The following is a 15,494-nucleotide window of genomic DNA, read 5'->3' as shown; positions in this document are numbered from 1 at the left end:
GAGGAACCCTAAACAAAAATATAAACAAAGAATTATCAAAGAAACATAATTAAAATGTTGGAAAATAAAGGTGCTCCACGCAACAATTCAACCTGCAAATGGCCCTTTTGTCTGATATATTAGTAGTAAAGAAATGCGGAAAACATAAGAAACAAACAATTTACCAGTAACACTATTTCCTGCCCCTGCAGGTACTTTTCAGCTGTATTCTTCAAAAACATCAGAGAAATTGTACTTATTTCAACGCTGCATAGTGCACCTTTCACTGTTCATCTGATTTACCTATTCATTAAAAAAAAAGAAAACGTATGCAAATGTMAAATAAATAAATATGCAATCACCTCTCATACAGAGGAATGTCACACATTATCTCTCTATTGGCATTGGCTTTGTAGGACTGAAGCTTGGGAAGCAACCCCACAGGCTCAGGATGAGCTGACCTCAGGAATAGAATTTACTGTTGATTTCTTTTCCTTTATCCTAGGACAGAGCAGAGGACCAGACGAGAGAATTAATGTATGCCCGTTATGACATTTTATTGTAACATGAAAGGAGCATAACTCGGCCTACTTCTGTTTGCAGGTGTCTTGGATCTTCTCTGTTTTTCATTGGTGCTGAACTCTCATGAGGTCATTGCGGAGCTGTGGGGGGTCGGAGCTCTGCTGGCTGGCGTGGGTGTCGTACAGGAAAAGCTTGTTGCTTAGCTCCACCTGCCTCCTCCGCAGTTGGCTAGATGATGAGTATAGCTCCTCTGCTTTCTGAATGGCACAGGCTCACAATCCAGACACACAAACACCACCAGTAACTCACATCAAAGGCTGTTTCCAGTCAACATGCAGTGTGTGTGTCTCACCTCCACCTGCTGCACGTCGATGTAGACTAGTAAAGAGGCTAGCTCTATGCTGTCATTGAAGCCATTTTGCAGAGGAACTGAACGGTACCCTAAGAGACAGAGAACAGTGTGTTAATGTGTAAACGAGGAGCCTACGGGTTCATGCACCACATATTAGTGTGTGGGTCCTACCTGAGTGGATGCCCTTCACAGGGAAGGTAGCCTGAGCCAGGAAGTTTGGGTCTGAGAACATGTCCTCCTCATTCACCACGAAGCGCAGGAAGGTGAGCTCTGGCTCATGCACTAGGAAAGTCACTGGCTCTGGAGGGGCCTTCCACACTGGGTTCAGCCCATTGTCACCTGAACAAGTACAAGTCCAGTTACCAACATAAATAAATACACAATCCTCTTTGAAACAACACACAGAAGCCGAGTTTCTTTAATTAGCTGGAAAGTAATTCCATCCACTCCGACTCCCACTCCTTACGAGAGAAAACGGTCTTAATCTTGTTGTCCTCCGTGTGTCCACACAGCTCCGTCTCTACAAAAGGGCTGGGGATGCTACGGTCTGGCAGCTAGCACCTACAGAGGGCAGCATAACAGATTCAGTGCTCAACAGTAACCAGTTTGTTAACTATATGAAAGATTATCAGGGATATGTCATAGTAAATAAATAATTCTGGACAATGAGGAGAGCCTTACTCTGACAGTGAGGAGAGCCTTACTCTGACAGTAAGGGTGAACTTGACTTTCCTCTTCTCCAGCTGTGGATCATAGCTGTCAGAGCACATCATTTCTGGCTGTTGCCTGTATGTGGACTGAAGAGGGCACTGTTGAGTGTATTTATCTGGGGACACAAACAAATGATTATCACTGGTACACCGAGAAAGCACTTTTTTCATCTCTGAACACAATTCAGGAGGCACTCACTCTCTAGTTTAGGTCTACATTACACAGAATACTAGTTATCTCATTCCTCCTCCATCTTTAACACATGCTTGTCAAACCCACCTGCAGTCTGAAAGCATGTGGCAGCAGCATGTGGCAGCCGCAGGCCCACAGAGGGTAAGGGTCGTAGTTGGATGAGTCCACACGTTGGCTCTTGGGGTAGATGCGGCTGAAGGCCTTGCGGTTATACCTAAGGAATTCTGAAGTTCTGTTCTTGGCCGGGGTCTTGTTCTCCATGAAGGAGCGGATCTCTTTGTAGCAATATTTCACTGTGGGGACATGGTTGGGAATGGGCAGACTAAGTTTGATCAGACCAATACGAATATTTGTTTATTTATTTGGATCCCCTTTCGCAGCTGCTACTCTTCCTGGGGTCCACCACATTTGATTGTTGTGGAGAGTGACTTATTCTGGTAGTAATAATAAGAGTGTGAGTTAACAGTAGATTGTATTTCATTTGAAAACACAAATGTGAAATCTTTCAATGTGTATTGCAGTGCATGTCATACAGAGGCGGCTCCTTAAAGGAGGTAGGGGAGGACCATCCTACTCAGTGAATTTCAGATAAATAAAAAGTGAAACATAAAACATTTGATCCTTTTTAGAAAAAAACTTGGGTCAAACGTTTCGGGTAGYCTTCCACAAGCTTYGCACAATAAGTTGGGTGAATTTTGGCCCATTCCTCCTGACAGAGCTGGTGTAACTGAGTCAGGTTTGTAGGCCTCCTTGCTCGCACACGCTTTTTCAGTCTTGCCCACAAATTTTCTATTCGATTGAGGTCAGGGCTTTGTGATGGCCACTCCAATACCTTGACTTTGTTGTCCTTAAGCCATTTTGCCACAACTTTGGAAGTATAATTGGGGTCATTGTCCATTTGGAAGACCCATTTGCCACCAAGCTTTAACTTCCTGACTGATGTCTTGAGATGCTGCTTCCATATATCCACATCATTTTCCTTCTCATGATGCCATATATTTTGTGAAGTGCACCAGTCCCTCCTGCAGCGAAGCACCCCCACAACATGATGCTGCCACCTTGTGCTTCATGGTTGGGATGGTGTTCTTCGGCTTGCAAGCATCCCCCTTTTTCCACATTTGTGGAGTGGTTTAAAAATGAGTTTGCATGACTCCAACCTAAGTGTATGTAAACTTCCGACTTCAACTGTAGATAGTTGTCACGTTCTGACCTTAGTTCTTTTGTATTTTCTTTGTTTAAGTATGGTCAGGGCGTGAGTTGGGTGGGTTATCTATGTTTTGTGTTTCTATGTTGGGTTTTTCGTTTGGCATGATATGGTTCTCAATCAGAGGCAGGTGTTAGTCATTGTCTCTGATTGGGAACCATATTTAGGTATCCTGTTTTCTGTTGTGTTTTTGTGGGTGGTTGTCTTCCGTGTCTGTTTGTTCACGTTACGGGACTGTTTCGGTTTTCTATTCTATTCACTTTGTTATTTTTGTATTGTTATCGTGTTCAGGATTATTAAATATAATGGACACTTACCACGCTGCGCTTTGGTCCTCCTCTCTTTCTCCCAAAGAAGATCGTTACAATAGTAATAAAAAACTGGACCCTAAAGGCACAGAATAAGTTAATGGAAAAACAAAAAGAACTGGAGGAACTTATTCAAGAAAGTGGATGGACTGGATGGAATATGGAGAATGGAATATGGAGAAAAATGCACCAAATCATTTTTTTATTTTCAACATAGAAATGATACCAAAAAGAACTTACTGAAACTTGTTACAAATGGCGTCATCAAACAATATTTTGAAAGAGGAAGGAAAGTACTTAAAGCATATGTTTTCATTATAGTTTCGTCCATGTCTACGAACTGAAGTTAATTGTAAGAATGTTTTGTTTATTAATAGTGTAAAATTAACAACTGTACCGAAAGATTCATGTAAARGACAAATTACAGAGGAGGAACTTCTTGATGCAGTTAAAGCCTTTAAGTCGGGGAAAACTCCAGGCCTGGATGGCATACCAGTTGAGATATATCAAACCTTTTCTTATGTACTTAGAGGTCTGTTATTAGCATGCTTTAACCACTCCTATAAAAATGGTAGACAATCAGATACTCAGCATGAAGGTCTGATTTCACTATACTGAAACAGGGCCCAGGTGGTAAACATAAAGATCCAGTCCACCTAAAAAACTGAAGACCCCTTACAGTTCAGTGTGTTGTGATGCCAAAATTCTAGCAAAATGCATATTATTCATTATAATCAAACAGGTTTTTTACATGGACGATACATTGGAGATAATATAAGACATGTACTGGAAACAACAGAACACTATGAAAAATCTGGGAAACCAAGCCTGGTATTCATAGCTGATTTTGAAAAGGTCTTTGATAAAGTACAACAAAAATGTGTATATAAATACCTGGACTACTTTAATTTGGGAGAATCTCATACAATGGGTTAAAGTTATGTATAGTAACCCCAGGTGTAACATAATAAATAACGGCTACTTCTCAGAAAGTATTACACTGGCAAGAGGAGTAAAACAGGGTTGTCTACTAGTGACATATATACAGTGGGGCAAAAAAGTATTTAGTCAGCCACCAATTGTGCAAGTTCTCCCACTTAAAAAGATGAGAGAGGCCTGTAATTTTCATCATAGGTACACTTCAACTATGACAGACAAAATGAGAAAAAAAATCCTGAAAATCACATTGTAGGATTTTTAATGAATTTATTTGCAAATTATGGTGGAAAATAAGTATTTGGTCACCTACAAACAAGCAAGATTTCTGGCTCTCACAGACCTGTAACTTCTTCTTTAAGAGGCTCCTCTGTCCTCCACTCGTTACCTGTATTAATGGCACCTGTTTGAACTTGTTATCAGTATAAAAGACACCACAACCTCAAACAGTCACACTCCAAACTCCACTATGGCCAAGACCAAAGAGCTGTCAAAGGACACCAGAAACAAAATTGTAGACCTGCACCAGGCTGGGAAGAATGAATCTGCAATAGGTAAGCAGCTTGGTTTGAAGAAATCAACTGTGGGAGCAATTATTAGGAAATGGAAGACATACAAGACCACTGATAATCTCCCTCGATCTGGGGCTCCACACAAGATCTCACCCCGTGGGGTCAAAATTATCACAAGAACGGTGAGCAAAAATCCCAGAACCACACGGGGGGACCTAGTGAATGACCTGCAGAGAGCTGGGACCAAAGTAACAAAGCCTACCATCAGTAACACACTACGCCGCCAGGGACTCAAATCCTGCAGGTCTCAGAAAAAGTCTGAGTACTTTCTGAATGCACTGTATTTGATACCATTCCACTTATTCCAAACTCCTTCCATATGGCCTAGTGTCTGCRGGTTTTTGTTTTTTCCTTTCAATTAGGCCCTAGACAACCAGGTGTGGGGAGTACCTTACTAATTAGCGGCCTTAATTCATCAATCATGTACAAGGAAGGAGCGAAAACCTGCAGACACTTGGCCCTCCATGGAATGAGTTTGACACCTGTGCGGTAGATGTATTTGATGCGTAGTCTAAAGAGGAAAATGTATTTGTTTGTTTTTTGTTACGTGTGAAAACTTCTTTCAGTTTTGACATGCAACATTTTAATTYGAATGAGAGTTGTGTAGCCTGTTCAGTTCAGTCAGTCAGCATTAGTGATTCGTATTTTCCTAAAATGTTTGGGAAACGGCACATGAATGCAACAGTCCGTTTGTGTGTGTGTGCGATGCACGCGTATTTCTACACTTCATGTAGCCGTTAGCGATGATGCTAATGATAACTTTTCATTCCAAAAATCCTTCTCAATTAAATGTTAACTACAAAGTCGCCTATAGGCCTACATGGCAGAATGATGTCATGATTATTTGCATCAATCCAGTTGCCATTTGTTTTGCAAACTCTGCAATCACATTAGCACCATGCAAAATAATGATCACTCCTCCTACCAGATCCTTTGTCTCAGATTTGATATTGTTGAACACTTCCTCAAAAAAGAAATATCTGCAGTTTTCCTCCATAGTCCCCTTTCCACCTGTAGGGAGCACCAGACAGAGGTTGGTATGTTCCTAATCTGACGTGTGTCTGTGTGTGTGTGTTCTAGGGCCTCTCCATCCATCACTGTCTTTGGACACATTGTGGATCAGAGCCCCCTTGCAGAAGCTTACTCAGTTCATCAGGTCTCATGGGTCTGTAGTCGTACGCTTTAACTGTGCTCTTAGGCTTGTGGGGTTACAGATACAGTATATCAACAGGTAGATACATACATTAATACACATACAAACACACTACATTTGAAATTGCCTGAGAAAATCTATAAAAATGACCTCAATTTAGGGAAACATGTTAAAGGGATACTTCAGGATGTTGGCAATGAGGCATGCTAGCAGATACCCATAGACTTCCACTAATTGTGATAATGCTAGTTAGCAATTGCGCTTGCGCTAGTTAGCAACTTCCTTGAAAATGCAAGAAAATACATAAAATGGTATCCATGAGTTTATTTGACTCTGGGAAGTAGATACATTGGTGAAATCCCAAAGGAATCCTTTAACATAATATGTGAACCTACCAGTGATGGCTTGATTTAATTACATTTACAGTGAGGCGCAGTCACTCTCCTACACAGACAAACCATTGCAAACACATCAGTAAACATACTCTATTTAACTTTCCCACCCCCAGTAGTCCAGTGTCTAGCCCCCTTTCTCCCTCCCTATTATACACTGAACCAAATTATAGACGCAATATGCAAAATGTTCAACTATTTTGCTGGGTTACAGTTCATATAAAGAAGTCAGTCAATTTAAATTAATTCATAAGGCCCTAATCTATGGATTTAACATGACTRGGAATACTGTTGATTACAGATACCTTAAAAAGAAAGGCAGGGGCATGGGTCAGAAAACCAGTTTTGGACCACCACTTGCCTCATGCAGCGCGACACATCTCCTTTGCACAGAGTTGAACAGGCTGTTGATTGTGGCCTGTGGAATGGTGTCCCACTCCTCTTCAATGGCTGTGCGAAGTTGCTGGATATTGGCGGGAACTGGAATACACTGTTGTACACGTCAATCCAGAGCATCCCACACATGCTCAACGGGTGGCATGTCTGGTGAGTATGCAGGCAATGGAAGAACTGGGACATTTTCAGCTTCCAGGAATTTTGTAAAGATCCTTCCGACATGGGGCCGTGCATAATCATGCTGAAACATGGGGTGATGGCGGCGGATGAATGGCACGACAATGGACCTCAGGATCTCGTCACAGTATCTCTGTGCATTCAAATTGCCATCGATAAAATGCAATTGTGTTCATTGTTCGTAGCTTATGCCTTCCCATACTATAACCCCACCTCCACCATAGGGCACTCTGTTCACAACGTTGACATCAGCAAACCGCTCGCCAACACGACGCCATACACGCTGGCTGCCATCTGCCCGGTACAGTTAAAACCGTGATTAATCCRTGAAGACCACACTTCTCCAGCGTGCCAGTGGMCATTCAGATGAAGCATTATCCAACTGAAGTCGGTTACGACGCCGAACTGCAGTCAGGTTAAGACCCTGGAGAAGACGTCAAGCAGGCAGATGAGCTTCCCTGAGACAGTTTCTGATAGTTTGTGCAGAAATTCTTCGATATTGCAAACCCACAGTTTCATCAGCTATCCTGGTGGCTGGTCTCAGACGATCCCACAGGTGAAGAAGCCGGATGTGGAGGTCCTGGGCTGGCATGGTTATACGTGGTCTGTGGTCGGGCGGCCGGTTGGACGTACTGCCAATATCTCTAAAACGACATYGGAGGTGGCTTATGGTAGAGAAATGAACAGTCAAGTACCTGAAGGAAAAACATCACAACAAGAAATACAAAATGCAGGCAAATCATAAACATAATTTGTGTGTTTATTATAATATCAGTCACAGCCTATTCATTACATCGTTTTACAGTATTGCTGAAATTCTTTACTGTGCTGACAACTGTACTAACACTTGGTGTGAAACATTGATAAAAAAAAAGTGAAGTAGTCTGTTTCATAGTGTTGTCTTGTGTGTTATATGGCGGTACTGACGTGTTATGTGAGGAGTTGATCCAATAGTGGGACAGTGGGTTGTTCATGTCCAAGTTGCACATCTGAGTATTTCTCATCCCAAATCGAGTTCTCCTCAGAGAAGAGGAAACTGAGGAGCTAAAGTGAGAGAAGAGAAAGAGAGAGAGAGAGAGCGCTGTGACAAACATAACACACTATTCTCCACTCCCCATACACAGACAAATCACACACTGTGTCCCACCTTGCTGACAGTGAACTCCGGATCGTTGGTCTTCCTCATGGTTTTGTCTATAAAGATGGTCATCAGCTCTCTGACCTGGTTCACGACTCCNCCCACCTTGCTGACAGTGAACTCCGGATCGTTGGTCTTCCTCATGGTTTTGTCTATAAAGATGGTCATCAGCTCTCTGACCTGGTTCACGACTCCTGAGAGAGAGAAGCAGAGAGAGTGAGGAAAAAAGTACCATAAAGGGAATTATAAAAGGTAGATTAAACACTGACTGAAAAATACAGTTTTACCAATTTTATAATTGAAAGATAGCTTGATTCTTACCTTCTGCTGGTACAGAAGAAACCGTTGGAAATCGTGGAGAAGAACTGCAGAGGCATAGGGTTTATCTGTACTACTACAGTAGGGTAGAACCACAACACACCAACATACCATCAACAAGTCAAGCTTATCGGTATAAGCAGAGAAAATGATTGATTGTGATTGTAGAACTACATACAGTATTTCAAAGAAATAGAAAGACCCACCCCATGATGAAAGCACACGACTCCCTTTAAAACTCCTCGAGAATCTGATGAAACATATACACACAAGTCACAAGTCAATACACAGTCACACACACAGCCAGGTTGACAGCACAAATCGGTCTCATCATATTTTTAAACATGCAAAATGTGATATACTAGCTAACACTTTCAATATCAACACATACAGTACATAAGCTGTAAGAGGAGTAAAACTGTTGGTAAATGGTGGTGAAACTGTAGTATATGTACAGCATTTTGTACTTAGAGTGCATTAGTACAGTAACATTCTGATACATCTTTCTGATCGAACATTAGAATATTGTAGAATTTATGAAACTGCTCAAAGTCCAGGACATCTTTCCCTGCTCCAATTTCCTAGAACAAAAGTGGGAGATGGACAATGTTTGTTTTTGTTTTATACGTGCAGTGCATCTGGACAGTATTCAGAACCCTTCCCTTTTCCACATTTTGTTATGTTATAGCCTTGTTCAAAAATTGATTGAATTAATTATTTTCCTCATCAACCTACACACAATACCACACAATGACAAAGCCAGAAAAGGTTTTTGGGAAATGTTTGAACATTTATGAAAATAAATTCCTTATTTACAGAAATTATTCAGACCCTTTGCTATGAGACTCAAAATTGAGCTCAGGTGCATCCTGTTTCCATTGATCATACTTGAGATGTTTCTACAACTTGAACAAAGTCCACCTGTGGTAAATTCCATTGATTGGACATGATTTTGAAAAGTAAACACCCATCTATATAAGGTCCCACGGTTGACAGTGCATGTCAGAGCAAAAACCAAGCCAGAAGGTTGAATGAATTGTCCATAGAGCTCCGAGACAGGATTGTGTCAAGGGTACCAAAAAATTGTGCAGCATTGAAGGTCCCCAAGAACACAGTGGCCTCCATCATTCTAAAAGGGAAGAAGTTTGAAACCACCTAGACTCTTCCTGGAGCTTGCCGCCCAGCCAAACTGAGCAATCGGGGGAGAGGGGCCCTTGGTCAGAGAGGTGACCAAGAACCCAATGATCACTCTGACAGAGCTCCAGAGTTCCTCTATGGAGATGTGAGAACCTTCCAGAAGGACAACCATGTCTGCAGCACTCCACCAATCAGGCCTTTATGGTAGAGTGGCCAGACTGAAGCCACTCCTCAGTAAAAGGCACATGACAGCCTGCTTGGAGTTTGCCAAAAGGCACCTAAAGGACTCACAGACCATGAGAAACAAGATTCTCTGGTCTGATGAAACCACGATTGAACTCTTTGGCCTGAATGCCAAGCGTCACGTCTGGAGGAAACCTGGCACCATCCCTAAGGTGAAGCATTGAGGTGGCAGCATCATGCTGTGGGGATGTTTTTCAGTGGCAGACTGGGAGACTAGTCAGGATCGAGGGAACGATTAACGTAGCTAAGTACAGAGAGATCCGTGTAAAAATCCTGCTCCAGAGCGCGCAGGACCTCAGACTGGGGCGAAGGTTCACCTTCCAAGAGGGCAACGACCCTAAGCACACACCCAAAGCAACGCAGGAGTGGCTCCGGGACGAGTCTCTGAATATCCTTGAGTAGCCCAGCCAGAGCCCGGACTTGAACCTGATCGAACATCTCTGGAGAGACCTGAAAATAGCTGTGCAGCGACGCTCCACATCTAACCTGACAGAGCTTGAGAAGATCTGTAGAGAATGGGAGAAACTCCCCAAATACAGGTGTGCCAAGMTTGTAGCGTCATACCTCTTGATCAGACTCTTCTTGTACTATGTCAACTCTCCCTGCTGGCTTCGCCCAGACACCGCCATCTCTGCCCCTGTGGAATGGGCCCATACTCTACTTATAGTAGGGTGTGCAATGGTTTACTCTGTCCACTGTTCTGTTCAGTGAATCATTATACCCCTACTTTATAGCCTCTCCATAAATCTGTTTCAGGAGTCATGGTTTCATCATGTCAAACAGAGGACGAGGAAGCAACTAAAGGCCCGAACAGTCATAAAGCAGGCTTTTTTATTTTTTTTATTTAAAATATTTCAGGAGGTGCATAGGTGTACAGTGACACTATATGATGTTCATTTGCATTATGTTAATAGGCATCATGTCTATGTTTATAACATGGAAACAAATGGCCACCATTGTAATTTGCTTAATGTAACTTGGAACCGCTTTATAGTGCATTGCAGATTAGCTTATTTATAGATATTTTTTCCCGTCAATACACCTACAATTCAACCAAGTGCATTGCACAGCTCTACTAACCATGTGGTCTAGGCTACTTTCTAAACCACAACGTTAACCAACCTTTTTCCTTTTTTTCTGATCAACGTCTCAGTGTGAGGGAGGGAAAGGTATTTGCAGCTCTAAGTTATTAGGCTTCAGGTAAATAAGGTATGGTGGTTGTGTACGGATGGAAGCAAATTCAGTGCTGGAATAGGGAGGGAGGTGATATTATATGAGCAGTGTGTCAGACCTGATTCTACATAGCACTCATTATTTACATCGCAAATGAGCAGCAGGCGCAGGGGATGGTGGGATTGACCCAGAGAGAGGTGAAGTATTAACCCAGAACTATTTCAATATCTTCCCTGAGGAAAGTTTGCTCTCCGCTGGTGCCGTCCCCTTATTGGGCTATGGATCAAATATACACAAATTAGTTTCCTGATACACCACTCTACAAAAACATAGCCAACAACACACATATAAACCATAAGCTTGACTGATGGTTCACTACTTCATTCTAAAAAATAAGTTTGTATCTAATGTAGTGTAGTGTAGTCCAAATGTGAAACCAATGAACACCGTGGCATTCCCCAGGTCTTGTCATGATGTACCTACCATATGAGAGACAATGCAATACACATGCAAATGGTAACCCTGCCTCATAGGCTATATTAGGCACATAATACATCAAAATACCCACTTTTTTTGGTTATTGGTGCTTGTTATCCACAATGACATCATGATGAAAACAGACGCAGCTTGTTAGACAATTACTCCCAAGTGTTAAAATGAAAAATAGGACTACAACATAACGGTTCTTTGGAAATGCATATTCKAAAGGAATTTTTGGAAATGCATATACTAACAGATTAGAAATTAGATCGACATTCGGATGTGCAACCGGTGTTTTGTCTTGCCTGCCAATTCTATTAGGAATATTAACACAAAAGACATCACCATTGCGCTCCAGTTGAACCTAAAAGCAGATTTCCCCCTTGTCACTCTGTCACTTTGCTGTCCACTTGCACACCTACAAAAGAATTGAACGTTTTAAGACTTACCCAATAAATGAAACAATCAGTGTTATAGCTGTAAAGTAGCCTCGTTTGAATTAGGCTASTGATTAAATAAGTTATGATGAACTTCACAGGGTGGTGAAAGTRCAAGGTGATGAGCTTGATGCTCCTTTCCAATAAATATCGAGGATCTTATTTTGGTGACAGGATCATCAATGCTTGGCTGTCATTTGACAAAATATCAAAATCTCTTTTGTCCATATTAATCTCATCATGCTGGCCATACATGGGCACGTGCCAATACCGAAGTGGGCACACTCGCTATATAACGCAACATCTTTTGTGGGAAAACCATCAGTAGTGTTGGAAATGTGATGGAAAGCCATTTACCATGTATGTTTTATTTGGTACATAGGAATTTACCCACAAATTATTTTTTATGTGTGCTACATCATCACGCACAGCCTTTTATCTGCAACAAGTCAATTTGATAGATACATCTCTGGTGGGAAAATGTGCATATTGTTTTTATGCAGATTTTAGAATATTCACATGAAAATCTGTCAAAAATTGGAAGAAAGCCTAGCTAGTGTTAGCAGTGGTCTCCTTGTCAAAACTAAGACTGTTGCTGAAACAAAGACTGTTCCACCGACCTATTGGAGGAAGGCTCCACACCACTGTCTCACTTGAGTATTTTACCTATTTATTGTCAGATTATCTCATTTTGCTCTTTTGTAGTATTGGCAACTATGTGTGTTTTCTATCCCAGTTCGCTCCTCTTCCTGTAGATTTTACAGAAACTCCCCRCCCCTTGGCTGCAACGCTTCTAATTTAGTGTACCCTGCGCGCACAACCCATGTGGAATTCCTGGTCTCTGGCAGTGTTTGGAACTGCCGATCTGCGGTCAAGATAGCGAGTTCATCTCAGCCTATGCTGCCCTTCAGTCCCTAGACTTTTTGGCCCTGACGGAGACATGGATCACCCCAGAGAACACTGCTACTCCAGCTGCTCTCTATTTATCTCGTCTCTTATATTCCCGAGAGCCTCTGGTTGCCGCAGTGGTGGCACAGGGCTGCTAATTTTTCCTAAGTGGAGATTTTCTCTTTTCTACCTCACTCACCTGATCATCTCCTCATTTGAATTTCAAGCTGTCACTGTCACTTGTCACTCAAGCTTAACATTGTTGTCATCTATCACCCACCAGGTGACCTTAAAGAGTTCTTCAATGAGTTTGACATCTTAATAAGCTAATTTCTTGACGATGGCTCACCGCCCTTCGTACTGGGAGACTTCAACTTCCTGACGTCTGCCTTCAATTAATTTATTTTCAACTCTTTCTTTCCCCTCCTTGCCACTTCTGACCTCACCCTTTCCCAGTCCCCTCCCACTCACAAGGCAGGCAATACGCTTGACCTCATCTTTACAAGAGGCTGTTCGCCTACTAATCTCATGGCAACCCCCCTCTAARTCTCTGATCAATACTTTGTTTCCTTTTCTGTCTCCCTCTCCTCCAAGCCTAGCCACTCAGTCCCTAACCAGATGGTCATGCACAGTCGCAATCTTCGCTCTCTCTCTCTCCTACTACTACTTTCTCCTCTTCTATCCTATCATCTCTCCCTTCTACTAAATCCTTCTTCCTCCCGTCTCCTGATTCTGCCTCTTTGACCCTACTATATTCCCTTTCTGCATCATATGACTTGCACTGTCCCCTTTCCTCGCGGCTGCCTTGGCCCTCCCCTCTTGCTCCGTAGCCGAGTGACTCATTCTGAGCTTAAATAACAGGGCTGCGGTCAGCTGAGTGAAAATGGACGAAAACTAAACTTCCGGAGGACTTATCATCTTTTCACTCCCTCCTCTCTACCTTCTCTTCGTCTGTATCTGTTGCTAAACCTACTTTATCACKCTAAATTTCAAGCTTCTACCTCTAACCCTAGGAAACTCTTTTCCACATTCTCCTCCCTCCTTAATCCTCCACCCTCTCGCTCACTGCGGACGACATTGTCAACTACTTTGAAAAGAAGGTTGATGACATCCGCTCCTCATTTACTCAGCCTATTGAGTCCACTGGTCCCACTCACACATAACTACCCTACACCTTGACCTATTTCTCCCTTCTCTCTCCAGATGAAATCCTGCAACTAGAAACYCTCCTCAAGAAACCAAAACTCGACCCCTCTGACGTAAATAAATACCTATTTMTTTTCTTTCCAAAACACTAGAGAGTGCCGTCTCTGACCAACTCTCTTGCTATCTCTCTCAGAACGATGTTCTTGGCCCTAACCAGTCAGGCTTCAAGATGGGTCACTCTCTGCACTGCCAAAGCTGACTCTATCTCCTCTGTTCTCATCCTCCTTGATCTATCCACTGCCTTCAACACCATGAACCATCAAATCCTCCTCTCCACCCTCTCAGGCTCTGCACAGTCTAGGATTGCATCCTACCCGGCAGGCTACTTCTACCAGCCGACATGGAGAAGATCTTTGTCTGCACCACGTACTCTCACTACTGGTGTCCTCCAGGGCTCRGTTCTAGGCCCTCTCCTCTTCTCTCTATACACAAAGTCACTCGGTTTCATCATACCCTCACATGGTCTCTCCTATCATTGCTATGCGGATGACACTCAACTACTTTTCTCCTTCCCAATTGACACGCATCTCTGTGTGCCTGGCAGATATCTCAGCTTGGATGTTGGCCCACCACCTCAAGCTCAACCTCGACATGACAGAGCTGCTCTTCCTCCTGGGGAAGGCCTGCCCGCTCCAAGACCTCTCCATCAGGGTTGACAACTCCACGGTGTCCCCCTCCCAGAGTGCAAAGAACCTTGGCGTGACCCTGGACAACACCCTGTCGTTCTTTACAACATCAAAGCAGTGACTCGCTCCTGCAGGTTCATGCTTTACAACATCCATAGAGTACCACCATACATCACACAGGAAGCGGCGCAGGTCCTAATCCAGGCACTTGTCATAGCCCGTCTGGTCTACTGTAACTGTTGGCTGGGCTTCCTGCTTGTGCCATCAAACCCCTGCAATGTATCCAGAACGCTGGTGTTCAACCTTCCCAAATTCTCCCATGTCAACCCGCTCCTCCRCACACTCCACTGGCTTCCAGTAGAAGCTCGCATCCACTACAAGACCTTGATACTTGTCTACGGAGCAGCAAGAGGAACTGCCCCTCCCTACCTKCCAAGCTCTGCTCAAACCCTATACCTCAACCCAAGTACTCCGTTTTGCCACCTCTGGCCAGCTGGCACCGCATTGGTGGAAGTTGGAACCAGCTTCCCCATGAAGCTAGGACAACAGTCCCGGCCCATCTTCCGAAAACATCTGAAACCCTACCTCTTCAAAGTATTGAGAGTATCTTAAATAATCCTTGCGAGATCAGGATGGTTTGTACAAGGCTAGCACTGCATCGCTATCAGAGATAACAATTTGAGAAACATCAACTGATAGTTTATTTAATCGTTTCATAATTTCAATGTATTTACCAATGAACCATTACTATTATTAATACCATTACATACAAACCATTACATACTGAAGTCAATATCTAATATTAAACAAATGCTCAGTGACTACAATAAGCCTACGAAATATATATATTTTTTAAATTTAAGTTGTGGAAATGTCTGATCTATGATCTCTTATTTATTTTACTTTATGAAGCCGCCCTCGTGTTCTATTCCATTCACTGCGTCTACATGGAAA

The 15,494-nt window shown here is 42.8% G+C and overlaps 1 pseudogene; it reads right to left on the bottom strand.

Moving 5' to 3' along the window:
• Positions 1-441: 441 nt before the first annotated feature.
• LOC139024772 (1-phosphatidylinositol 4,5-bisphosphate phosphodiesterase gamma-2-like) lies at positions 442-13,786 on the bottom strand (annotated as a pseudogene).
• Positions 13,787-15,494: the final 1,708 nt, after the last annotated feature.

This window comes from Salvelinus sp. IW2-2015, linkage group LG4q.1:29 (genome assembly GCF_002910315.2).
Source record: "Salvelinus sp. IW2-2015 linkage group LG4q.1:29, ASM291031v2, whole genome shotgun sequence".
Classification (NCBI taxonomy): domain Eukaryota; kingdom Metazoa; phylum Chordata; class Actinopteri; order Salmoniformes; family Salmonidae; genus Salvelinus; species Salvelinus sp. IW2-2015.
The sequence above is the reverse complement of the archived record's forward strand: the minus strand, read 5'-3'. Positions and strand labels throughout refer to the sequence as shown.